The sequence below is a fragment of the Pan paniscus genome, chromosome 1 (assembly GCF_029289425.2).
Source record: "Pan paniscus chromosome 1, NHGRI_mPanPan1-v2.0_pri, whole genome shotgun sequence".
NCBI lineage: Eukaryota > Metazoa > Chordata > Mammalia > Primates > Hominidae > Pan > Pan paniscus.
The window spans coordinates 121768375-121794724 of record NC_073249.2 but is presented as its reverse complement, the minus strand read 5'-3'; positions in this window follow the sequence as shown (position 1 = coordinate 121794724).

Below are 26350 nucleotides of genomic sequence, written 5' to 3'. Positions count from 1 at the left end.
AAAACAAAGTCAGATGTCTCAAATTTTCTGATTTCAAAATATACTACAAAGCTAAAATACTCAAAACAGTGTGTTACTGGTATACCACACAGTGAGGTACAATAGAATAGGATAGAGAGCCCAGAAATAAACTGCCTCATGTATGACCAAATTACTTTTGATAATCACGCTAAAACCACTGAAAGAAAAGAGGACTTTACAAGAAATAGTGTTGGGAAAACTAGATATACACATGCAAAAATATGAAGTTGGATCTTTACAGCATAGACAAAAATTAACTGAAAATTGATAAAAAGTCTAAACATAGGAGCTAAAACTACAAAATTGTTAAGAATAAACATGGAAGTCGGGCACGGTGGCTCACACCTGTAATCCCAGGACTTTGGGAGGCTGAGGGGAGCAGATCACGAGGTCAGGAGATCGAGACCATACTGGCTAACATGGTGAAACCCCATCTCCACTAAAAAATACAAAAAAAAATTAGCCAGGCATGGTAGCAGGGCGCCTGTAGTCCCAGCTACTCGGGAGGCTGAGGCAAAAGAATGGTGTGCACCTGGGAGGCGGAGCTTGCAGTGTGCCGAAATCACGCCACTGCACTCCAGCCTGGGCGACAGAGCAAGACTCCATCTCAAAAAAAAAAAGAATAAACATGGGAGAAATTCATGATATGGCAATAATTTCTTAGATATAACAACAATAGCACAGGGAACAAAAGAAATGTAAACTGGACTACATCAAAATTAGAAACTTTTGTGCAGGTAAGGATACTATTGACAGAATGAAAAGGCAACCCAGAGAAAAGGAGAAAATTTTTCTAAATCACGTATTTGATAAGAAATTAATATTAGGAAAATATGAAAACTTCTACACCACAATAACAAAAAAAAATTTAAAAATAGGCGAAGTATTGAATAGGTATTTTTCCAAAGATGACATATGTACATATATGTATATGTACACATATGTACATGTATATATGTATATGCACACAAGTGGCCAATAAGCACATGAAAAGATTGAAATGAAGCTCAATATCAATATTCATTAGAAAAATGAAATACCACAATACAATACTACTTCACATATATTAAAATGGCCATTATCAGAAAAGCAAAACATAACAAAATTTTTTTTTTTTTTTTTTTTTTTTTTTTTTTGAGACGGAGTCTCGCTCTGTCGCCCAGGCTGGAGTGCAGTGGCGCGATCTCGGCTCACTGCAAGCTCCGCCTCCCGGGTTCACGCCATTCTCCTGCCTAACAAAATGTATTTTTAAAACTAGATAATGAAAAGTGTTAGTAAGGATGTAGAAAAATTAGAACCCTTGTGTATTGCTGGTTCAAAGGTAAAGTGCTGCAGCTACCTTAGAAAAGAGTTTGGCAGTTCTCCACAAAACTGAAAATAGTATTACCACAGAATCCAAAAATTCCACTTATGGGTATAAGCCAAAAATAATTGAAAGTAGAGATTCAAAAAGATATTTGCATACCCATATTCATAGGAGCATTATTCTCAATAGCCAAATGATGTAAGCAACCCGTTTCCATGGATGGATGAATGGATAAACAAAATGTGATAAAAACATACAATAAAATATTATTCAGTATTAAAATACTGGGGAATAGTGACACGTGGTATAACATGAATTAATCTTGTCAACATTATACTATGTAAAATAAACCAGACACGAAAGAACAAATATTGTGATTTCATTTATATGAAATACTTAGTGTGTTCAAATTCATAGAGACAGAAAGTAGCATGCTGGATGCCAGGAACTAGGGACAGAGGAAATGAGGAATAATTATTTAATGGGTAAGAAGTTTCAATTTGAAAAGTTCTAGAGATTAATGGTGGTGATAGCTCCACAGCAATGTGAATGTATTTAATGCCACAAAGCTGTACACTTAAAATTTGTTAAAATGATACATTTTCTATTATGCATGTTACCTTATAATGGTAATAAACTTAATTCCTAATAGTAATTATAATGAAAGATATGTAAGGAAAAGAAAACAACAAAAACATTACCAGTAAATATTAAAGAAGACCAGAATAGGTGAAAAATATATCATATTCAGGGAATTAAAGACCCAACAGTTCTGTCCAAACTGATCTACATATTTAATACAATTGGATTAAGTTGGCAAGCTGACTATATACTATATATGCAAAACACAGGGGGCCAAGAATAACCAAAATCATCCTGAAAAGAAAAATAAATATTAGGCCAGGAGCAGTGAGTCACACCTGTAATCCCAGGACTTCGGGAGGCCAAGGCTGGCGGATCGCCTGAGATCAGGAGTTCGAGACCAGCCTGGTCAACATGGTGAAACGCTGTCTCTACTAAAAATACAAAAATTAGCCGGGTGTGGTGGCATGCACCTGTAATCCCAGCTACTCAGGAGGCTGAGGCAGGAGAATCCCTTGAACCCAGGAGGCAGAGGTTGCAGTGAGCCAAGATTCTGCCACTGCACTCCAGCCTGGGCGGCAGAGTGACACTCCTTCAGAAAAACAAAAAACAAACAAACAAAAAAAACCCGAAAATAAATAAATATTAAAGATTTATGCTAATTGATATCAAAACTTTATAAGTTACACTATTTACTTCTTTTTTTTTCCTTTTCTTCAGCCTATATTTTAGGTATAGGAAATACATGCACAGTTGTGTTTCCTGGGTATATTGTTCAATGCTGAGGTTTGAAATACAAATGATCCCATAACTCAAGTACTAAGCATAGTGTTCATGTCTTTTGTCTTTTTTTTTTTAATGGCGGTTGTTTTTTTGCTTGATCAGTTGTTAAATTTCTTGTAGATTTTGGATATTAGACCTTGGTTGGATGGCTAGTTTGTGAATATTTTCTCCCATTCTATAGGTTATCTGTTTCTTCTTGATAAGTCCCACTTGTCGATTATTGTTTTGTTGCAATTGCTTCTGGGGACTTAATGGTAATTTATTTTAAGGCCAGTGTCTACGGAAGTATTTTTAAGGTTTTTTTCTAAGATTCTTAAAGTTTGGTGTCTTACATTTAAATCTTTAATTCATCTTGAGTTAAATTTTGTGTAAGGTGAAGAGTAGGAGTCTGGTTTCATTCTTCTGCATATGTCTAGCAAGCTATTCCAGGATCATTTATTGAATAGAGAGTTTTTTCTCCATTACTTAGTCTTGTTAACTTTGTCAAAGATCAGATGGCTGTAGGTGTGCAGTTTTATTTCTCTGTCTCTATGCTGTTCCATTTGTCTCTGTCTGTTTTCCTACCAGTACCATACTGTTGTAGTTACTGTAGCCTTAGGACATAGGTTGAAGTTGGGTAATGTGTTGCCTCTGGCTTTGCTCTTTTTTGTGTTCTAGAACTGCTTTGGCTATTTGGGCTCTTTCTGGGTTCCATATGAATTTTAGAATTTTTTTTCTAGTTCTGTGAAAACTATGTTAGTAAGTTGATAGGAATAACACTGAATCTGTAGATGGCTATAGATAGTGTGGTCATTTTAAAGATATTGATTCTTCCAATTCATGAGCATAGAATATTTCCCATTTGTTTGTTCATCTATGATTTCTTTTTTTTTTTTTTTTTTGATACGGAGTCTTGCTCTGTCGCCCAGGCTGAAGTGCAGTGGTGCTACCTTGGCTCACTGCAAGTTCTGCCTCCCAGTTTCACACCATTCTCCTGCCTCAGCCTCCCGAGTAGCTGGGACCACAGGTGCCTGCCACCATGCCCAACTTTTTTTTATTTTGTATTTTTAGTAGAGACAGGGTTTCACTGTGTTAGCCAGGATGGTCTCGATCTCCTGACCTCGTGATCTGCCTGCCTCGGCCTCCCAAATTGCTGGGATTACAGGTGTGAGCCACCGCACCTGGCCTCATCTATGATTTCTTTTAGTAGTGCTTTGTAGTTCTCCTTGTAGACATCTTTCACCTTCTTGTTTAGATGTATGTCTAGGTACTTTATTTGTGTGTGTGTGGCTACTGAAACGGAATTTCATTCTTGATTTGACTATCAGCTTGAATGTTATTGGTGTATAGTAATGATACTGATTTTTGTATATTGATTTTGAATACTGAGACTTTACTAAAGTCATTTATCAGTTCCAAGAGCCTTTTGATGGAGTCTTTAGGGTTTTCTAGGTATACAATTATGTTGTCAGCAAATAGATAGAGTTTGACTTCTTTTCCTATTTAGATGCCATTTACTTATTTCTCTTGTCTGATTGCTCTGGCTAGGACTTCTAGTACTATGTTGAATAGGAGTGATGTAAGTGGGCACTCTTGCCTTGTTTTGGTGTTCAACGGAAATGCTTCCATTTTTTGCCCAATTAGTATGATGTTGGTTGTGGATTTGTCACAGATGACCCATTGTTTTGAAGTATATTCTTTCAATGCCTAGCTTCTTGAGTTTTTTTTTTTTTTAATCATGAAGGGATATTGGGTTTTATCAATATATTGTTCTCTAGATGATTATATGGCTTTTGTCTTTAATTCTGTTTATATGGTGAATTATACTTATTGATTTGTGTTTGTTGAACCAACCTTGCATCCCAGGAATAAAGCATGCTTGAACATTGTGAATTAATTTTAATATGCAGTTGAATTTGCTTTGCTAGTATTTTGTTGAGGATTTTTGTGTCTATGCTCATCAGAAATATTGGCCTGTAGTTTTCTTTTTCCATTGTGTCTTTGCTAGGTTCTGATATCAGGGTGATGCTGGCTTCATTGAATGAGTGAAGGAGGAGTTCCTCTTCCTCGATTTTTTGGAATAGTTTCAGTAGAGTTGGTACCAGATTGTGTTTGTACATCTGGTAGAACTTGGCTGTGAATTCATCTGGTCTGAAGAATTTTTTTTGTTCACAGATCTTTTATTAATGATTCAGTTTTGTAACTTGATACTGGTTTATTCGGTGTTTCAATTTCTTCATTCAATCTTGGGAGATTGGATGTTTTCAGGAATTTATCCACTTCCTCTAGATTTTGGAGTTATTGTACATAGTATTGTTTATAATAGTCTCTGAAGATGTCTTGTGTTACTGTGAAATTGGTTATAATGTCACGTTTGTCATTTCCGATTGTGCTTGTTTGGATCTCTGTTTTTCTCTTTGTTAATCTAGCTAGTGGTCTACTGACATGGTTTACCCTTTCAAAGAACAAACTTTTGGTTTCCATGATTTTTGGTATGGATTTTGGTGTTCTAATTTTGGTCAGTTCCTCTCTAATATTAATTTCTTTTCTTCTGCTAGCTTTGGGGTTAGGAATTTCTTGTTTTTCTAATTTCTATTGGAATAAAATTAGATTGTTATTTTGAGATATTTCTAGTAGATATTTGAGGTAGGCATTTAGCACTATAAACATTCCTCCCAATACTACATTTGCTGCAATCAGAGATTTTGGTATGTTGTGTCTCTGTTTTCATTTATTTCAAAGAATTTTTTTAGATTTCTACTTTAATTTTGTTGTTTACCCAAAAGTCATGTAAGAACAAGTTGTTTAATTTCCATGTTCTTGTGTGGTTTTAAGAGATCTTCACCGGTATTGCCTTCTGTTTTTATTCCACTGTGGTCTGAGAGTTTGGTTGGTATAATTTTATTTCTTTTGAATTATTACTTTTGAATTTTGAATTATTAAGACTTGCTTTAGGGCCAAGCATGTAGTCAGCCTTGGAGTATGTTTTCTGTGCAGATGAAAAGAAAGTATATTCTGTGATTGATGGGCGGAGAATTCGGTAGATTTCTATTGTGTCCAATTGATCAAGTGTTGAATTTAAATCCAGAATTTCTTTGTTAATTTTCTGCCTCAATGATTTGCTTAATGCTGTCATTGGTATAGTTGAAGTCCCCCACTATTACTGTGTGGCTAAGTCTTTTTGTAAGTCTAGGGATACTTTTTTTATGAATCTGGGTGCTCTGATGTTGGATACACATATATTTAAGGTAGTTAAGTCTTCTTATTGAATTGAAATGAATTGAATTTGTGCAGGAAGGATTTTTTTTTTCTTTTTCTGTCTTTCCCTATAATGCTGTTATTATTTTTCCTTTCCCTTTCTTTCTCCCTCTCCATACAAACAACTTGTTCCTAAAAGACTTGTTCCTAAATGATTACGCAGTGCCCTTCTTGGTCTTTTTTTTACTGTTGTTGGTTTAAAGACTGTTTTATCTGATATAAAAATAGTGACCCCTGCTTCTTTTGGTTTCCATGTGTGTGGTAGATCTTCCTCCAACCATTTACTTTGAGCCTGTGAGTGTTGTATGGGGCATGGGTTGCTTGAAGACAACAGATGGATGGATCTTGCTTTTCTATGCAACTTGCCACTCAGAGCCTTTTAACTGAGGCATTTAGACCCTTTACATTCAATGTTAAAATTGATATGTGAGGTTTTGATCCTACAGTGAAGCTGTTAGCTCGTTGCTTTTTAGTTTCTATGTGTGGCTGCTTTATAGAGTTTGCAGGTTATTTACTTAAGTGTGTTTTTTCAGTAGCAGGTATCATTCTTTCTTTTCCATGTTTAGAACTCTCTAAATAATCTCTTCTAAGACTTGCCTAGTGGTAAATAATTCCATTAGAGCTTGATTTTCTGGAAAAGTGTTTATTTCTCCTTTGCTAATAAAACTTAGTTTGGTGGAATATAAAATTCTTGGTTGGAATTCTATTCTTTAAGAATATTGAAAATAGGTTCCTGGCTTGTAAGCTTTCTGCTGAGAAGTCCACTGTTACCCTGATGGGGTTTCTTTTGTATGTGATAGGAACTTTTTCTCTAGGTCTCTGTAAAATAATTTTAGCATTGACTTTGGACAGTCTGGTGACTATATGCCTTGGTGATGTTCATCTTGTATAACAGCTCACAGGTGTTCTGGATTTTTGTATCTGGATGTCTATTACTCCAGAAAAATTAGACAAGTTTTCTTAAATTATTCTCTCAAACACATGTTCCAGGTTGTTTATTTTTTTTCATTCTCTCTCAGGAGTGCCAATATGGTCATTTTACATAATCCTGTATTTCTCAGAAACTTTGTTCATTTTTAAAATTTATTTTTACTTTATTTTTTTTCTGACTGGGTTAGTTTAAAAGTCTGGTCTCCAAGTTCTGAAATTCTTTCTTCTGCTTGGTCCAGGCTAAGGATAAAGCTTTCAATTATATTTTAAATTTTCCTTAAGTAAATTTTTAAATTACAGAAGATGTATTTAATTTATTTTAAAGATGTTTATCTCTTCATTTATTTCCCAGATTCCTTTAATGTTTCTTTGTGTAGGTTTTTAACCTTGTTTTGAATCACACTGGGCTTCCTTGTAATCCATGCTTTGAATTCTTTATGTTTCATTTCTTAGTTTCCTTTTCAGTTATGGACCATTGTTGGAGAGCTAATGCACTCTTTTGGTGGTATCACTACATTTAGATTTTTCATGTTGCCAGAATACTTACACTAGTTTCTTCTCATCTAGAGACACTGGCACTTCTAATTTTTGTAATTATTTTTGTGCAGGAAGGATTTTTTTTTCTTTTCCTGTCTCTCCCTATATTGCTGTTATTATTTTTTTTCTTTCCCTTTTTCTTTCTCCCTCTCCATATGAAGTGCAACTCTAATGAGTGCTGGCTATGGTCTTTTGGCATTGCTTCTATACCCCTATGTACATATGTAAGCAGGTTTTTTATTGAGGTGTGCAGTTCAACCTACAAGCCAATAGACGGCGATCATAGGTAAGAGTAAGCTGTGGCCAACGCAGTTGGGTACGTATTTGATTCTTGTTTACTGGAAGAAGCTCTCTGTTGCCTCAGGCAATGCGCTCATTTGTGGAATGCACAATGGTCCTAGCTTCCTACTCAGCCTCAGTGGGGAAGGGGCCACAATAGGTAGAGCCAGTGCAGACATGTCCACCTATAGGTCCCCAGATGGCAGACACAATCACCAGTACCAAGGGAGAATCCAGGGTGCAACCACCAAGCACACAAAGGTGTGCCTAGGCATGGAGCCTGGAAACCTCCTCAGCCCCAATTTCTCTACCCAGTGGTGGGCGTCAACCTAAACTCTTAATCCAAAAGAGTGGGTGATCCAGTTGCCTGGAGATCTGCCTGGGCATGGAGTAGAGAGGGCCCCCATGGACCAGGATCTATGCATAGAAGGAGTGGGGCAACTATGGCTGCTCAACCAGGCAAGCAGGTGCTCTGAATTTCTGGATATCCATCTGGGCATGGCATGGAGATGTTGCTGCACCATGATCTATGTCCAGGAAAGGTAGGGTGGCTCAGGCTGCTGAACCAGATGAGTGGTTGCTCTGAATGTCTGGTAATCTGCCCGGACGTGGAGTGGAGAGGGTTCTGCTGCACTACACTCTATGATTCATGAAGGGTAAGGGTGGCTCAGGCTGCTGGTCCAGATAAGCGAGTGCTCCAACTGCCTGGATATCTTTGTTGTGGTGGAGTAGAGAGGGCCTTGTTTCACCATGATCTCAGGGGAACAGGCTGGGGAACCCAGCAATGGCACATACAGATTAGTTCCAGGTTGCCCAGCCAAGGTGGCTCCTGGTGCAAGTTTCACCAGTCAGGAGAAACTTTAGCTATAGCTTTCACTCCAGATTTGTAATGGGGAAAAGCACAATTCTAGTCCCTACTGTTTTAGTGCATTCCACAGTTCTGGCTGTGGAGGCCCCTATCCAGCTCCAGATCAGGTGCTCCAATCCCTGGCCCAAGGATAAAATGCCTGTGTGGCCACACTGTCAGCTCACCTAAAAATAGCTGACTTTGTATGCACCTGGATTAAAAATTATGCCATGCTGTCTCTCAGTTCTGAGTCCGGGAACATGTCTGCAGCTTTTCCCAGTGCCTTTTCCTAACTTTGCCTCCAAACCTCTCCCCAAGTTACCTCTAAGGCTTGGGAGAAGCCTTAGTTCTCTCTCAGCCTGGGTTGCTTGGATCCCCCAGTGGAAAGGTGAGTCACAGAGGGAGGCTCTATCTCTCTCACGTACTGGTGCTTCACTCACTTTTATCAGCCAGACACCATCACAGGGCTGTTTGCTGGCATTCTCTTCCCCTGATCTGAGGTGTCCTTCATGTTTTCAGTGAATTCCGGTTTTCCTTCTTAAATTAAGGCTCCCGAAGTTGATCTTCATGTACTATCTTGCTATTTTCAAGTGTCTAAGGCACACTAGATGCCTCTAATTGAAGGTTTTGTAAAAAATTAAAAAATAAAACAACAAAAAACTGAATGATTTTCACAGAGAATGATAACAGTAATTTTCTCTAAGGAAGAATTGTATTTAATTTAAAATTCACTAAACCTATATCTGGTTGATCTGTGAACAGGCAATACAAGTTGAGGGTGTGCCTAACTAAAATAGCTCTTAAGAGGTTTATTTCATTTTTAATTGACAAGTAATAATTGTATATATTCGTGGAGTAAAATGTGATGTTATGACACATTTATACATTATGTAATGATTAAATCAGATTAATTAAAGTTACAGATTTTCATATACTGTGGTACTGATCAGTGGCATATGAATCAATGAGTTAAACAAAATTGTGTCTAAAAACAGAAAATAACTCAAAAATTAAAATCTCTTCAAGACCCTATGCCCACTTCAATGCTTAATCAGAGAATTATTCCTCACCTCTTCCAGCATCTGACGGTTCGTGGCATTCTTGGGATTTCTTGGCGTGTGGCCACATCACTCCCATCTCTGCCTCTGTCTTCACCTTGTCTTCTCTTCTGTGTCTTCTCCTCTTCTGTCTGTTTCAATTCTCCTTCTGCGTTTCTTTTACAAGAACCCTTGTCATTGGATTTAGGACACACCTGAATTATCTTAGAATTACTTCCTCATATAAAAATCCTTAATTTATCCCATCTATAAAGATCCTTTCAGTAACATTCAAATATTTCAAGAATTTGACTTGGATATCTTTTAGAGGACCATATTCAGCCTATTACAAACATCTGTGAGTCAACAAGAAAAATAAAACAATAAATACTAACATATTCTTGAACATATACATTCAAAAGACCAATTCACTTTGCCTGGGTTATCCCATCAAAAATAACAGATATGCAAGTAATTTAGGTAGGAATTAAAAATAATATGACTACCTGTGTCCTGAACAGTGTGAAACAGGAAAGAAAAAAGTAAATATATGACTGTGTCTGTGATTGGTAACGGCCAATTTGGGGACAATTCTCAGGGGACTTTCTGAGAAGCCATGTAAATTACACCCTGACATTGTCTGTCCAAGTAAAAGAGGAGAGAAATATTTATCCACCAACTTTTATCCCCTATGGCCAATTCTTAGCCCATGTATTATTTACTCTTTTGCATATCTATCAGAATGACTGATAAGCTTCTGGTAGGCATCTGCCCCAGTACTCCAGGTCCCATTGTAAAAAACAAAAGATGGAGGATAAAATTGAGGTAATGTGCTATCAGATTAATTCAGCAAACTTCTGTTTTCCACAACAATGACGGGAATAAAAAATGGGCTCATGTTATGTGAGGTGGGACAAAAAGGAGTTTAACATATAAGCAAATTATAAAAGTCTGTTCAACATCTTTTGGTCACGAAAATTTAAATTACATCTTGGATAAGATGCAGAACTGCTAAAACTTTTATAAATAATCTTCTGGTAGGAGTGTAAATGGACACAGTCACTATCTAAAATGCTTTGATGGTGTCTATTATACCCTATGACACTGCAGGTCCACATGAGTGCAAGCATATGGGTACCAAAATATATGTATACACACATTCATAGCAGTGTGATTAGTTATAAGAAATCACTCAAATGCACAAATGTGCATCATTGTGGATTATTCATATAATGATTATCTATAGAGTGATGAATAAGAACAAACTACAATTATATACTAAAGTATACTTAGCAAAATAAACCATACAGAAAAGAGCATAGATCACATGAATCTATCCAATGAAATTTAAAAATAGGCAAAAACTAATCTGTGATGATAAAATCAACATAATAGTTTTCTTTGCAAGGCCAGTTACTGAGATAGAACACAATGAAGCTATTTTAGTAGGGTGAGATTTTATGGCCAAATCTATATTACGGTTACCCAGAATGTTCACTTTCTGCACACTTATTGAGCTATTATGTATACTTCTGTGCAAACTTCTCAAAATGCACATTTTACTTCAATAAAATCTATTTCTTAAAGTGACAAAATATATATTATTTCTTACTTTAGAAAATATGGAATATATAAAAATATAAAGAAAATAAGATAGAAATTTCATCACCCAAATAACATATATATCCCTCTGGTATTTTTTCTATGGCATATACCAGCAGCTCTCCAGTACTTGGATACACATTAGCCTGTTTATGACTAACAGTTTTCTTTATACCCTTAGTGGAGTTCTATAATTAGGCAGCGGTAGTTGCCAGCCTTTGGCATGTTATGTAAGGAGGAGAAAAGCTCCCAGCTGTGCTCATGGAAACAATCTATGAAGTTGAAGTGGCTCAGCTTGGATCTTACCTCCTCCATATAGAGTGTAAGAAATAGTTATAACCAGGTTTTTTTAACTTATTTTTCAGCTCTGTGTGGGCAATGAACATCCAATATCTATTATTTCTTAATCATTACTTTTTAAAAATATTTATTTGTTGTCATTTTTGCTTCAAGCAATAATTTAGGTTCTCTGTATCTTTCATTCTCACCATTATCCGGTTAGTATGTTATATTTAAATTCTAGACATTCCACCCCATTGCATAGTGCCCATGTATGTGTAAGTGTTAGACTGGTGTTCGGTTTTAAGAGTCTCTCTAGAGGAGAAGACCAGAAATCTGAATGTAAAATCTTTTAAAAAAAAAAACCACTTCCTTTCTCTACAGCCATTCTCTCTACTACTGGAATATAGAGTCACTGAGTATAAGCCATTGAAATCATACTTTCTTAATACGAATACTTTTAACACAAATACTTACAAAATATCATTCTTGGTGAGCTAAGTTAGGCTAGAGATTAGCATCAGAAATTCTATTTGCATAGGCTATTAGTTGTCAAGCATTAGTGAGTGTCAGAATCACCTGGAGAGCTTCCTAAAACAGATTGCTATGCCCTACACTCACTGATATTTTAGGTTTGAAATGAGGCTTGAGAATTTACATTTCTACCGCATTTCCAGATTATGCTGCTGCTCCTGATGGTCAGAGGTCCATGTTAGAGACTCAGGGTAGGTTAAGAGAGTCTAACATTTGTCCCTTTTACCTGTCTCGCATTGTTGTTTCCACTTTTTCTCTATGGATAAAAGCTGCTTTTGACTGTTCAGTTAACTTTACAGCCCCTCTGAGGGGCATTTTTTTTTTCTACTGATAGCAATACTTACCTCCCTCAAACTTACTGGATGGGTCCCATAAAGGTTAGTGATACAATAAAACTATAGTCCACGAACACGGATAAGCATATTAATGAAATAATCCCAGCCAAAATATTAGGACACCATAGTCATGTGCGTCCGGTAAGGTTGCTCAATACAGGATACATGCATAGATAGATACAGGCATAGTTAGATACATATAAAGACAGATAGATGGATTGTTATAAGTAGAGATATGTGAGTTTTGTGTTCGAAATTCCCCAGTAGATCCCCTTTTCACTCAGAATATGAAACTGCAATGCTCTGAATCCTAACAATCCTTAAATAATCTACAGTCCACATCTCTCGACCCCTCACAGATGTCATTTCTTGTCCCTGTCTGTCTTTTATTTGTTCCAGTCCCAATGGCAGCTTCCAGATTCCACCTTTTTGCACTGCCCAGAAATATCTTCACTGTGGTTTCTTCTTTTAACTGTCTTCTTTACACAGGTGACAACTGCTCAATCTGGCCTATCCTAATGATTAAACTTAACTTTTAAAATTTTCCTGGCCCACACCTCCCCTTTATTCCCATAATACTCTCCACCTTCTAATATATTGCTAAATGCATTACATTATTCTGGTACATAGCTTTTCTCCTGTCACTTTAAACATACCTGAGTGAAGGGAAGAATTTTTATTTGTTCTATTCAATCCCATGTCCCCAGTACCAATAAAAGTCATGGGCTCATAAAGGTGTTCAATAAATATTTGTTGAATAACTTTTAACAGCTACATATACACAAATATTTTAAATGAAATACTTTAGTTGAATTTTCTTGAAGAAAAGTCAATTTGAAATAAAAGTTAGAAAGTTGCTAGCCTTTCAATAAGTTTCATTACTATAGATGTTTGTTCTAAAATCATTTCTTTAAAGTTGACGTTTCTAGCTTATAAGGTTGAAGTCATTTAAAGCTCTATTGTCCACTAATAAAGGTAACAAACTTAGCATCTATATATGGCTCTTCACCTTAACTCTCTCAGCATACTTCTCCAGGTTTTTTTCTTATACTATTTGTATATATTCAAGATTAATATTTATATTCTCATCTTTAATCATAATTCTTATTTTATAATAAAAGGAATTCATCATCAATTGTTTTACTAAAAAGTCTCTATTATTGACTGAAATTCAGTATAAGCATTTTCCTCACCCACACACCACAGAGATAGCACATGTGAGAATCCTTGAGAATGTACATTATCTAATTTGTCCCTACCTTGTTTATATGACTTCCCCTTTAGAACCACTTCCTAATCTGTGCTTTTAAACTAGATTTATAAAGACATACCCATCTTTTCTTTGACTTTTCTAAAAACCCTGTATTAGACCACTCCAAGACACACACACACACACACACACACACACACACACAGAGAGAGAGAGAGAGAGAGAGAGAGAGAGAGAGAGAGAGAGAAACAGAGAGAGACTTTTCTTTCCGTGATTATTGCACTTGCTATGAGCAAATTATGTAACCTGCTGATTGTTTTTCAGAATGTCCCTGTAATGACTTTGTAAAGTTCTTCCATCTTCATGGTTAGTGGCTTGGATTTGTAATACATTGTATTCATAGAATATATTTTGCTTGTAAGCCAATTGACATTTTTCAGTTTTTATAAGATTTAGAAGACTGAGAATTGTCATTTCTGAGTATTCCTAATCACAACTGTTCTGGCTGTTTTCCTTGAGTTTATTTAAAAAATTTATTCCTAATGGACCCCTCCTTGTTACCACAAGGAGGGTCAACTTTACCCCAGCAAGAGTATCCTCCAAGATCTCTTCCACTGAGAATGTCCTTCCCTTTAATCCAATAGTGATGTTAATTTATCTTGTTCCCCTGTGTTTCTCTGAACTTTTCAATGGGTGTAGTAAAAAACCCTAGGCATAATATAACTAAAATATCCTGCACAAGAGGTAAATATTAAAAGGAGATGCAGAGAAATATTTGAGTAATTGGCTCTAAAGTAATTATTATTTCTTCTCCATCAAGTCTGCCTTTTAACAAGGTATAACACAACTCTTCATAACTTTTTCTATCTTTACAGCTTTGAAATTACATTTAACTTCCACTTATTCTGCTATTGTTTCCATTCATACTTACATATTTAACTTTTCTGTATCTTTGTAGAAATAAAGTTTGCTTTACCATGGTTTATATTGCTTAATCATGGTTAAAAGGCAAAAAATTGCTTAATCATGGTTTATATTGAATACAATTTGGTATTTGTATTTTAATAATAAATTATTTGTGTATATTATGATTATTTTTTAGAAGTATTCTCTATCAACTTATTATTTTGTTTTATACTTATATGTTCTCTTTGACTTTATTTTTTCTTTCTTAACTATTTTAGGATGTCTTACATTTTCTCTACTATTCATACATTTACTTTTGTTCTCCTGTTGGTTGTCACTATTTTATTACTATTATTTATATTTTTATTTTATGGTAGATTTCTAAAACTTATAAATAACTAAGTCCTTATCCCAAAAAAGGTGATGTACTTAATATGCACCAATGATTTTGATAGCTACCCTCTTAATATCGCCATTATTAATATTATTTTCAATTTTGGGGGTATGTAATAAATGCATATATTTATGGGGTACATGAGATATTTTGATACCGATATGCAATACATAATAATCACATTATGGAAAATTGGGTTTCCATGCCCTCAAGCATTTATCCTTTATATTACAAACAATCCAATTATATTTTTTAAGTTATTTTAAAATGTGTAATTAAATTTTTATTGACTATAGTCCCCCTGTTTTGGTATCAAGTAATAGGTTTATTTATTCTTTCTAATTTTTTTGTATCCATTAACTATCCCCACCCTCCCATTACTCCTTCCATCATTGTTCCCAACCCCTGTTAACAATCCTTCTATTCTCTACCTCCAAGAGCTCATTTTTTTTTTTAATTTTTAGATCGCACAAATATGTGAGAATGTGTGATGTTTGCCTTTCTGTGCCTGGCTTATTTCACTTAACATAATGACCTCCAGTTTTTTCCATGTTATTGCAAATGAAAGAATCTCATTTTTTTATGGCTGAGTAGTACTCCATTGTGTGTAAGTACCACATTTTCTTTATCCATTCGTCTGTTGATGGACACTTAGGTTGCTTCCAAAGCTTAGCTATTGGGAACACTGCTGCAATAAGCATGAGAGTGCAGATATCTCTTAGATAGGCTGATGCCCACAGAGGGATTGATGGAACATAGGGTAACTCTATTTTTAGTTTTTCTGAAGAACCTCCAAACTGTTCTCCAAGGCAGTTATATTAATTTATATTTCCAGCAATATATGAGGGTTCCTTTTCTCTTCATCCTTGTCAGCATTTGTTATTGCCTGACATTTGGATAAAAGCCATTTTATCTGAAGTCAGATGATATCTCATTGTGGTTTTAATTTGTATTTCTTTGATTATCCATGACATTCAGCAAGTTTTTATATGCCTGTTTGCCATTCATATGTCTTCTTTTGAGAAATGTTTGTTAAGGCTTTTAGCCATTTTTTTAGTTGGATTATTAGATTTTTTTCTATAATTGTTTGAGCTTCTTATATATTCCAGTTATTAATCCCTCATCAGATGGGTAGTTTGCAAATGTTTGTTTTTTTCCCATCCTGTAGGTTGTCTCTTCACTTTGTTGATTGTATTCTTTGCTCTGCAGAAGCTTTCTAACCTGATGTGATCTCATTTGACCATTTTTGTTGTGGTTGCCTATACTTGCAGGGTATTTGTCAAGAAATTTTTTGCTCAGATCAATGTCCTGGAAATTTTTCCCAATGTTTTCTTGTAGTGGTTGCATAGTTTGAGGTCTGAAGACTTAACTATTTAGTCAATTTTGATTTTATTTGTGTATTAGGTGAGAGATAGGAATACAGTTTCATTCTTTTATCATATGGATATCTAGTTTTCCTCGTATCATTTGTTGACGACACTGTCTTTTCCCCAATGTATGTTCTTGACACCTCTGTGGGAAATAAATTTACTGTAGGTGTATGAATGTGATTCTATGTTCTCTATTCTGTTCCATTGGTCTCTGTGTCTGTTTTTACGGCAGTACCATACTGTTTTGGTTACTATAGCCCTGTAGTATTGGAACAGGAATTAAAAGAAATTAAAGAATGTGTAAGCAGAAACTCAGTTGTATGTAAGAAAACCCAGTTCCCCCTGAGAAAGAGAAAGAGCTGGGGTCCTTTTCAAATTAACTGCCTGTTTTTCTGTGGCTAGTGAGCCTTATCTCTCCTCCTTTCCCAGGCATCGTGAAGACCCTGTTTCTCTAGCTGTGCAGCTTCAAGGTCACTAGACAGATAACCTAAACATGTTTCAAGTCGTAAAACATGTTTTTCCTTGAAAAGTAAGAAATGATGTAATGCATGTCTCAATTAAATAACTGTCTTTGTTTCTCACTTCTGTAATATGCTTCCCCCTGCATAGATCTCCCCCGCCCCACAAAATGCTTAAAAGGTAACTTAACTCTTTGTTCAGGGCTCAGTCCTTTGGATGTTAATCCCACTGGGCCAGTGCGCCTAAATAATAAATATCCTCCTGAACCCCATCGGTCTCTCTGATTCTTAACAATCCCACAACAGTATAATATGACATCAGGTAATGTGATTCCTCCAGTTTTGTTATTTTTGCTCATGGTATCTTTGGCTATTCTAAGCCTTTTGTTATTTTATATAAATTTTAGAATTTTTTTTTCTATTTCTGCAAATAATGTCATTGGTATTTTGCTAGGAACTGCATTGAATCTTTAGATTGATTTGGGTAGTATGGACATTTTAACAATATAGGTTATTCCAACACATGAAAATGGAATATCTTTCCTTTTTTTTGTTTTGGTGTTCTCTATTTTATGTGTGGCTATTGTACATAGGATTACTTCTTTTATTTCTTTTTCAGATTGTTCATTTTTGGCATATGGAAATGCAGTTGATTTTTGTATGTTGATTTTGTATCCTGAAGCTTTCCTGAATTTGTTTATCAGCTCTAATAGTTTTTTGGTGGAGTCTTTATGTTTTTTCAAGTATAAGATCATATCCTCTGCAAACAAAGGTAATTAGACTGTGTTTGTTCCAATTTGAATGCCTTTTATTTCTTTGTTTTGTGTAACTGCTCTACCTAATACTTCTAATATTATGTTGAATAACAGTAGTGAAAGTGGACAACTTTTCCCCCATTCAGTAGGATAATAGCTGTGGGTCTGTTTTATATGGCTTTTGTTATGTTGAAGTAAGTCCCTTCTATATCCAGTTTTTAGAGTGTTTTTATCATAAAGGGATGTTGAATTTTATCAAAGGCTTTTTCAGCATCAATTAAAATTAGCACCGTTTTTTCCTTTATTTTGTTGATATGATGTATTACATAAATCAATTTGCATATGTTGAACCATCCTTCTATCCCAGAGATAAATCCCACTGGGTCATGATGAATGATCTTTTTAATGTCTTGTTTAATTCAATTGGTTAATATTTTTCTTGAGGACTTTTGCATCAATATTCAGCAGAGACATTGGCCTGTAATTTTCTTTTTTGATGTGTCTGTTTCTGGTTTTGGTACCAGGGTAATACTGGTCTCATATAATTAGTTTAGTAGTATTCCTTTGTCCTCTAGTTTTTGGAACAGTTTGTGTAGAATTGGCATTTGTTATTCTGGTAGATTTCAGTAGTGATTATTGGGTCCTAGGCTTTTCCTTACTGGAAGATTTTTATTACAGCTTAGATCTTGTTACTCGTTATGGTTCTGTTCAGGTTTTGGATTTCTTCATGGTTCAATCTTGTTAGATTGTATGTGTCTCAGAATTTATCAATTTCTTCTAGATTTTCCAGTTAGTTGGCATACAGTTAATCATAGTAGCCACTAATGATCCTTTGAATTTCTGGGATATCAGTTGTAATGTCTCATTTTTCATCTCTGATTTTTTATTTAGGTCTTCTCTTGGTATTTCTTAGTCTGGCTAAGGATTTGTCCATTTTTTAAAGTTTTTAAAAGACCAAGGTTTTGTTTCATTTATCTTTTTTTTATTTTAAATTGATTTATGTATGCTCTTATCTTTATTATTTCTATTCTTCTACTAATTTGGGGATTGCTTTGTTGTTGTTCTTTTAGTTCTATAATATGCACCATTAGGTTATTTATGTAAAGTTTTTATTATTTTTTATGCAAGCACTTATAGCTATAAACTTCCTTCTTAGTATTGCTTTCACTGTATCCCACAGGTTTTGATATATTGTGTTTTCATTATCATTTGTTTCTAGAACTTTAAAATTTTCTTCTTAACTTTTTCATTGAGCCACTGGTCATGCAGGGACTTATTGTTTAATTCCCATGTGTTTGTTTAATTTCCAAAATTCCTCTTTTTATTGATTTCTAATTTTATTCCATTGTGGTCAGAGAACATGCTGATATTATCTCAATTTCTTGAATGTTTTAAGACTTGTTTAGCAGCCTAACATGTCTTTCCTTAAGAATGATCTATGTGTGGAGGAGAAAAATATGTATTCTGCAGCCATTGAATAAAATATTCTGCGAATATCTGTTAGGTACATTTATTCTATAATGCAGATTAAGTCCAGTGGTTCATTGTTTATTTTCCTCCTGGGAGTTCCTTTCAATACTGGAAGTTGGTTGTTCTCTGGCTATTTTTTTTTGTATTGAATCTATCTCACTCTTTAGTATCATTAATATTTCTTTATATATCTGGTGCTCCAGTGTTGGATGCATATAGATTTACAATTGTTATACTGTCTTGCTGAATTGACCCCTTTATTATTATGTAATGACCTTCTTTGTCTATTCTTACAGGTTTTGTCTTGAAATCAATTTTGTGTGATATAAATATAGTTACTCCTGCTCTTGTTTGGTTTCCATTGGCATGAGCTAAATTTTTTTTATCCCTTCATTTTAAGTCTATGTGTATGTTTATAGATGAGGTATATTTCTTGTAGGCAACAAATCATTAGGTCTTGTTTTTTCATCCATTCAGGCACTCTGTGTTGTTTGATTGGGAAATTTAGTTCATTCACGTTCAATGTTATTATGGATAGATAGGGATTGACTTCTGTCATTTTATTATTTGTTTTCTGGCTGTTTTGCATTGTCCTCTTTCTTCTTTTCTTCCTTCCTGTCTTCCTTTTAGTGAAAGTGATTGACTTTCTCTGGTGGTATGCTTTAATCTCTTGTTTTTATTTTTTTTGTGTGTCTGTTGTATGTTTTTCATACAATTTGAGGTTACCATGAGCCTTCTAAATTCTATCTTATAAACCAATATTTTAAACTAATGACAACTTAACACTCATTTCATTAACAAACACACACACAAACCAATAGAAACTTTATATGTTAACTTCATCCCCCCACAGTTTTAGTTCATGAGGTTTCTCTTTATGTCTCATTCTACTGTGTCTTGAAAAGTTGTTGTAGTAATTACTTTTTATTGTTTAGTGTTCCTACATAAGTCAAGAATAGTTTACACACCATAATTATGGTGTTGTACTATTTTGTTTCTCTGTGTGCTTCTTATTGCCAGTGAGTGTTTTATCTTCAGATAATTTTTGTCTTATTTCTTAACATCCTTTTCTTGTAAAACAGGTCTGGCATTGGTGAAATCACTGAGTTTTTTTTTTGTTGTTTGAGAAGGTCTTTACCTCTCTTTCATGTTTGAAAGATATTTTTGCTGGATATACTATTCTACGGTAAGAGTGTTTTTTTCTTCAGCCTTTAAATATGCTGTACCATGCCCTCCTGCCCTGTGAGTTTTCCACTAAAAAGTCTGTTGCCAGACATATTGGAGCTCCATTGTATGTCATTTGTTTCATTTCTCTTGTCCTTGACCTTGGGAGTTTTATTTTTAAATGACTTGATGTAATATTCCTTGGGATAAATCTGCTTGATATTCTATAACCTTATTGTAATTGAATGTTGATATCAGTCTCTACGTTTGAAATGTTCTTGGATATTATCCCTTTAAATTAACTTTCTACCCCTATATCTTTCTGTACCTCCTCTTTAAGGCTGATAACTCAGATTTGCCCTTTTGAGGCTACTTTCTAGGTCTTGTATGTGTGCTTCATTGTTTTTAATTCTTTCTTTTGTCTCCTCTGACTGTGTATTTTTCCAATAGCCTGTCTTCAAGCTCACTAATTATTTCTTCTGCTTGAACCATTCTGCTATTAAAGAACTCTGATGGCATTCTTCAGCAGGTCAATTGAATTTTTCAGCTCTAGAATTTCTCCTTGGTTCTTTTTAATTATTTCAATCTCCTTGTTAGATTTATCTGATAGAATGCTGAATTCCCTCTCTGTGTTATCTTTTGATTTCCTCAATACAGGTATTTTGAATTCTCATTCTGAAAGGTCATAATATCTCTGTTGTGGGGTTGGTTCCTGATGCCTTGTTTAGTTCATTGGATGGATCATGTTTCCCTGGATGGTGTTAATGCTTGCAGATGTTCTTCAATGTTTGGTATTGTAGACTTAGGAATTTACTATTGTTTTCACAGTCTGAGCTTGTTTGTGCTTTCGTTCTTGAGAAGACTTCCCTGGTAAACAAAGGACTTTTGGTCCAAGTCCAATAAGGCTATGTTTTTTGCAGACTGATAGAGGTATAGTTTTAATGGTCTTGAATAAGATTCAGAAGAATTATCTGGATTACCAGGAAGAGACTGTTGTTTTCTGCCTTACTTTTCAAACAAGATTTTTCCCTTGACGCCCTTTGTGGGCAGGAGCTGAAGTGGCTCTTTTCACTCAGCCTGTCGCTGGCCACTGCTCCTGAAACAATGTGGGCAAGCAAGCAAGCATGGGAACTGGAGGGAAAGGCCTGCTGGAACTGGCTGGTCACTCCTCTCTGGCAGAAGCAGGCTCTGTGTGAGCCCCACAGCAGCATTCAAGCCCCTGCCCTCTCAGCACCAATGTTCTTGTCCAGCATCCAGGAAGCATCAGGTCACATGAATGGATTCAAGAGTAGTGCATGCGAAAGATTCCCGTGGGTGATAAAAGTGGCTCTCAGCAGGATGGGGAATTGGAAAGGGGATGGTGCAGGAAGGAGGTGATCCTTCCATGAAGCCACACTATCTGCAATTAGCTGTGTCTATCCATAGTCTGACACTCAGCTGTTTGTATCTCCAATGTTCAGCAGCTTGTATTCCTGCCAGTTAGCTATTTGTGTTGCTCTGCCAGCTGAAGTCTTTTCATGGGCAAAGAATAGGGGTGTTTCATATCAAAAAGCCACAGAAAAATAGGGTCAGCTACTTTCACTTAGGCCACTCCAAGCTTAAGGGTGGAGTTTAGCTGGGAACCCACCGATATTCCCCCTCTGAAGAAGCACATTTAACTGCCATTAGAATATGGATGGTGACTGACCTCAGCTACTTCCTGCTGAAAGGGAGCACTGTTTGGGAAAATAGAAATCAGATTCCTCCTGAGGTCTACACAAATGTCCCTGGCAAAAGGGAGCATTGTCTCAGGTTCCAGCTACCTGCCCGTTTGGAGCCTTGATGGCCTCTAGGTGAGACAAACAACAAGCTTTAAAAGGTTAAATATGCATGGATCAAACACGTGTATTATACAAGGAAAGAATCTCGTGCCAATGATTACAGAAGTAAGAAGTAAAATATACTAACAACATTGTACCCCAAACTGTCTCACCCTGGTGAAAGAATTAAACCTTATATGGGAGTGGTTAAACTTTATGAGAGATATAACTGTTCTTACCATATCTGTAGCAATCAACAGGTGACCCTAAGGAAATCTCAAGTTTGTGGGCTTGCAAACTTCAGGAGATCCTCTAAAGTACTATCTGATTCCAGGGTCTGGTTCTGAGTATAAACTGAAGGCAGTAGAATTTGTTGGTTGCCTATTCTGAAAGATAAGGAATTCAGAATCCGTCATTCTTTTTTTTTTTTTTTAAGTGAAAATTTGGAGTGTGAGGGAGAAAGAAAGTAGGTGTCCTCCCTTTATTTTTATCCTTATTCCTAAGTCCCAGCAACCTTGGCAGGTGCCACCCATGGGAACCAAAGTGGCTTTCACCCATGTTAACAGGGGGTCTAGGGATGGGAATATCTACTCTTGCTGAAGTACACCCTACCTGGGCCTCACTTATGCTATAGAATGTGGCCTCCTTTCATGAAATGGGGATTTAATTGGCAGGAATTTGCTTGCCCATTTACACTATGCCTGTTGCCTGGCTTTGGATCCCTCAGATATGGTTTTCCTTTCTAGGGCCTCAACCTGAAGCTTGGAATAGAGTTTGAGACAAGAAAAAAAGATGTTTCAGGGTCTGCATAGATTTATTTAGATTAAGTCCCAGATAGGCTTTGCCAAATTTACTGTTATCAGTCAGCAAGGGTTGCCCCTCTGTTGCTTCCCTACCATAAGCAGAATGCTGAGGTACAAAGAGAACTCTCTCACTTAGAAAAGAAGAAAAACAACTTAAAGTGCATAAGGTGGGGGTTTGGGGAGCTGAGGAAATAGCCATTTGCTCTGTAGGAATGGGTTCCTTTAATCACTGTATCCTTTCCCTAGTTCAAACTGGCTAGACGCCTGTGAAGGGAAACAGAGCCAACATATTCCTATTACCTAAAGGAAAGAGAGAGGTGGCAGGGTCTTGGAAAAAAGACAGATCCAACAGTTCCTCATTTTAACTCACAATTTTTTGTATCCTGTATGAGCCCTCAGATGAGACGGGATTGTTCCCTTGACCGCCTTTGTGGGATGGAATTGGAGTAGCTCCTTTCACTCAGCCTGCCACTGGCCACTCCTCATGAAACAGAGCATGCAAGCAAGCACTGGAACCAGAAGGAATGAACACGGAAACCAGCTGGTTGCTTCTCTCTGGCAGGAGCAGGTTTTGTGAGGGCCCTGCAGCAGCATCCAAGCCCCTGGCCTCTGGGCACCTGGGTTCTTGTTCAGTGTCTAGGAAGTAAAAGGTCACAGGAACAAAGGATTGAAGAGTAGTGCATGTGGAGAATTCCACTGGGTGATAAAGGTGGCTCTCAGCAGGGTGGGGAATTGGAAAGGGGATGGTGCAGGAAGAAGGTGATCCTTTCCTGAAGGCTCACCATCTGAAGCTAGACACATCTATGTATAGTCTCTTGATGCTCAGACACTTGTATCACTGCTGGTCAGCTGCTTGTGTTGTTCTGCCAGCTGAAGTCTTTTTATGGGCACAGGATAGGGACATGGCAGCCCCAAAAAAGCAACATTTGGGCAGAAAAACAGGGTTAGCTATTTTCACTTAGGGCCTTTGCTCCAGGTTTAAAGTGAAGTTTAGCCATTCTGTATTTCTTTCTCTGAAACAGAGTCTCTCTGTGCTGAGACACCTGGAACTGAGGGTGTGGTGATGCATGTATCCCTATGGCCACCACCACTAGGACTGTGCTGTGTCAGACCTGAAGGCAGCACTGCTCTGGGCCTTGCACAAGGCCCTTCTCTTCAGGACAAGGTGTCCCCCTAGGCCTTGGGCATGTCCAGAGATACTATCTGAGAGCCAGAAATTGGAGTCAAAGACCTTAGCAATTTGTCTGATGTTCTGTTCTACTGCAGTTAAGTTGTCACTCAAACCACAATACAAAGTCCTCCCTGCTCTTCTATCTCCTTTTCAAAGGCTGAGAAGCCTCTCCCTGTGGTCATCACCAGCACCAGTTCACATGGTTTTGCCAGGCAATAGCCAATGTTCACTTAAAGCCTATCACCATTATTTTTGATACTGCTTATTTAAATAAGAAATTTACTGAGTTATTTACTCACCATCATTTTCTATATTATAGTTTTCTGCTTATAGTTATTTCTATTCTTGCTGAAGCATTTCTGTGAATGTTTTGAAAAAATATCATTGGATAATAAACTTTCCTAAAACTTGTTTTGGAGAGCCTATTGAATTGGCCAAGATACTCAAATTATAATTCTACTTATATATGAAATATTATGTTCAACAATTTAAAAACTATTAATATATTTACCTGCTTTTGAATGTCACCTAGGGAGAAATTCGAAGTTAGTATTATTCCTCTCTCATCAGTGAACTTTTTCTTATCTAGTGGATATGAAATGGTCATGTTTTCTTTGAGATTCTTCAGTTTAAAACCAATATTTATAATATGTGTGCATTTGTTTTGCCTTTATTTGCCTTGCTTGTCATTTTTATGATTGATTCCTGAACATTCTATTTATTATATCATAAAATATTTTGATCTTTTTATAGGTTCTATTTGATGACTCATCAAATTTATGCTACCATTTTGATAGCTTCCTTATCTTATCATCTAGTTTATTAACTTCATCTGTTGATCATATTCATATTTCTTTGTAAGGTATTTACTGAGATCTTTACTTGAGGGATTAAAATTTTTTACACAGTACTTAAATTGGCCATGTCTCATAATGCCTGTTCCTGATGCAAGTTTGTAATCTCATCTCTTATTTTTCTGGGCAGATTTATTATGTTTTCTAAAAATTGTGGTTTTGCCTGTATATAAATTTAATTGTTTAGTTTGTTACTTTTTTATGGTGCTGTGGTCCTCAGATATCTGTTTTCTTCTTGCAAGATTATCATGTTGGTTTACATATTACATAATTACTTAGTAACTCATATCTGAGGAAAGAGTTACTAAACCTTGCTTTGTGCTACTTTATGAGAACATTCAGTAATGGGGTGAAAACTAGGGCAGAGAACTTTTGGAATTGTATATGGTTATTGAACATATCTTACTTAGTTTATTTATTCCTCCACTATCCAATATGATGCTGATCCTCAGGGAAAGCCCCAGGTCCTCTGAGTCTGACATTTCAATATTAAGTTTGATGTTTACTTTAGGTTTCCAGTAGATAAATTTTAAGACAATCAAATACACACAGAGTTCTGTTTTGTGAATAGTTTTTTTTTATTTTTGTTTTTATTTTTATTTATTTCTTTCTGAGACAAGGTCTTGCTCTGTCACCCAAGCTGGACTGCAGTGGTGCTATCACAGCTCACTGCAGCCTTGACCTCCTGAGCCCAAACAATCCTCCTACCTAAACCTCCCAAATAGCTAGGACCACAGACTCATGCCACCACGCCTGGCTAGGGTTATTATTATTATTGTCTTTTATTTTGTATAGATAGGGTCCTCCTATGTTACCTGGGATGGTCTTAAACTCTGGGGTTCAAGCTGTCCTCCTGCCTTGGCCTCCCAAAGTTCTGGGATTACAGAAATGAGCCACCATGCTTGGCCTTGTGAAGAGTTATTATTATCATTAGTATATACTATTTTTTATTTTATTTTTTTCTGAAACTGATGATATTATGTTCTATTTATAAGTCATGTTTGATGAAGACATGGTCTTTGACAAATGAAGACATAGAAATTCTCCTCCTATCACATTTGTAAGCCCTCATGATGAGTAGGTGAATTGAAAAAAGTAGAATTCCGCTACCAAAGTTAATAAATTCATATGAAATAATTTCTCTTCAAATGGAGGAAAAAATTGAGTATTACCTACGTATAGAGGCTTTATGTGATCAAGGTAATGCCAATAATTCTTCTAGGCAAAATATTTTACCTTCTTTTATCTTACTCTGGGTTTCCAAGGAAACGTTATTTTGAAGGAAATTGTACATTCTTACCTTTCTTTTTATTTGTTTTTGTTCTTGGTTACTTCTCATCATTCTCAGCTTGTTGGCTCTATTACTTTGCTATTTGTATACAATTCCTTTAATTATAAAAAAAAAAACACAATGATGGCCTGATGCTAAACAGATCAATGGGATGAGTAGACATTTTAAAAATTTTCATTATTTTTTAGTTTGATAATTCTAGAAATTCTTCTCTAAAATGTGTAATGCTCTGCTAATTGCTCTAAATTTATATTAATGTATCTTTGATAGAGTGGCCTGAAAGAAGTAGGTGGAGTCAACTCTGTGGATTCTTTAATCCCCAAATGTTCCCAATTCCAGTATTTCAATTGTGGCTGATTCCTAGTAGTAAAATAGTATTCCAGTGGATTTTATGTT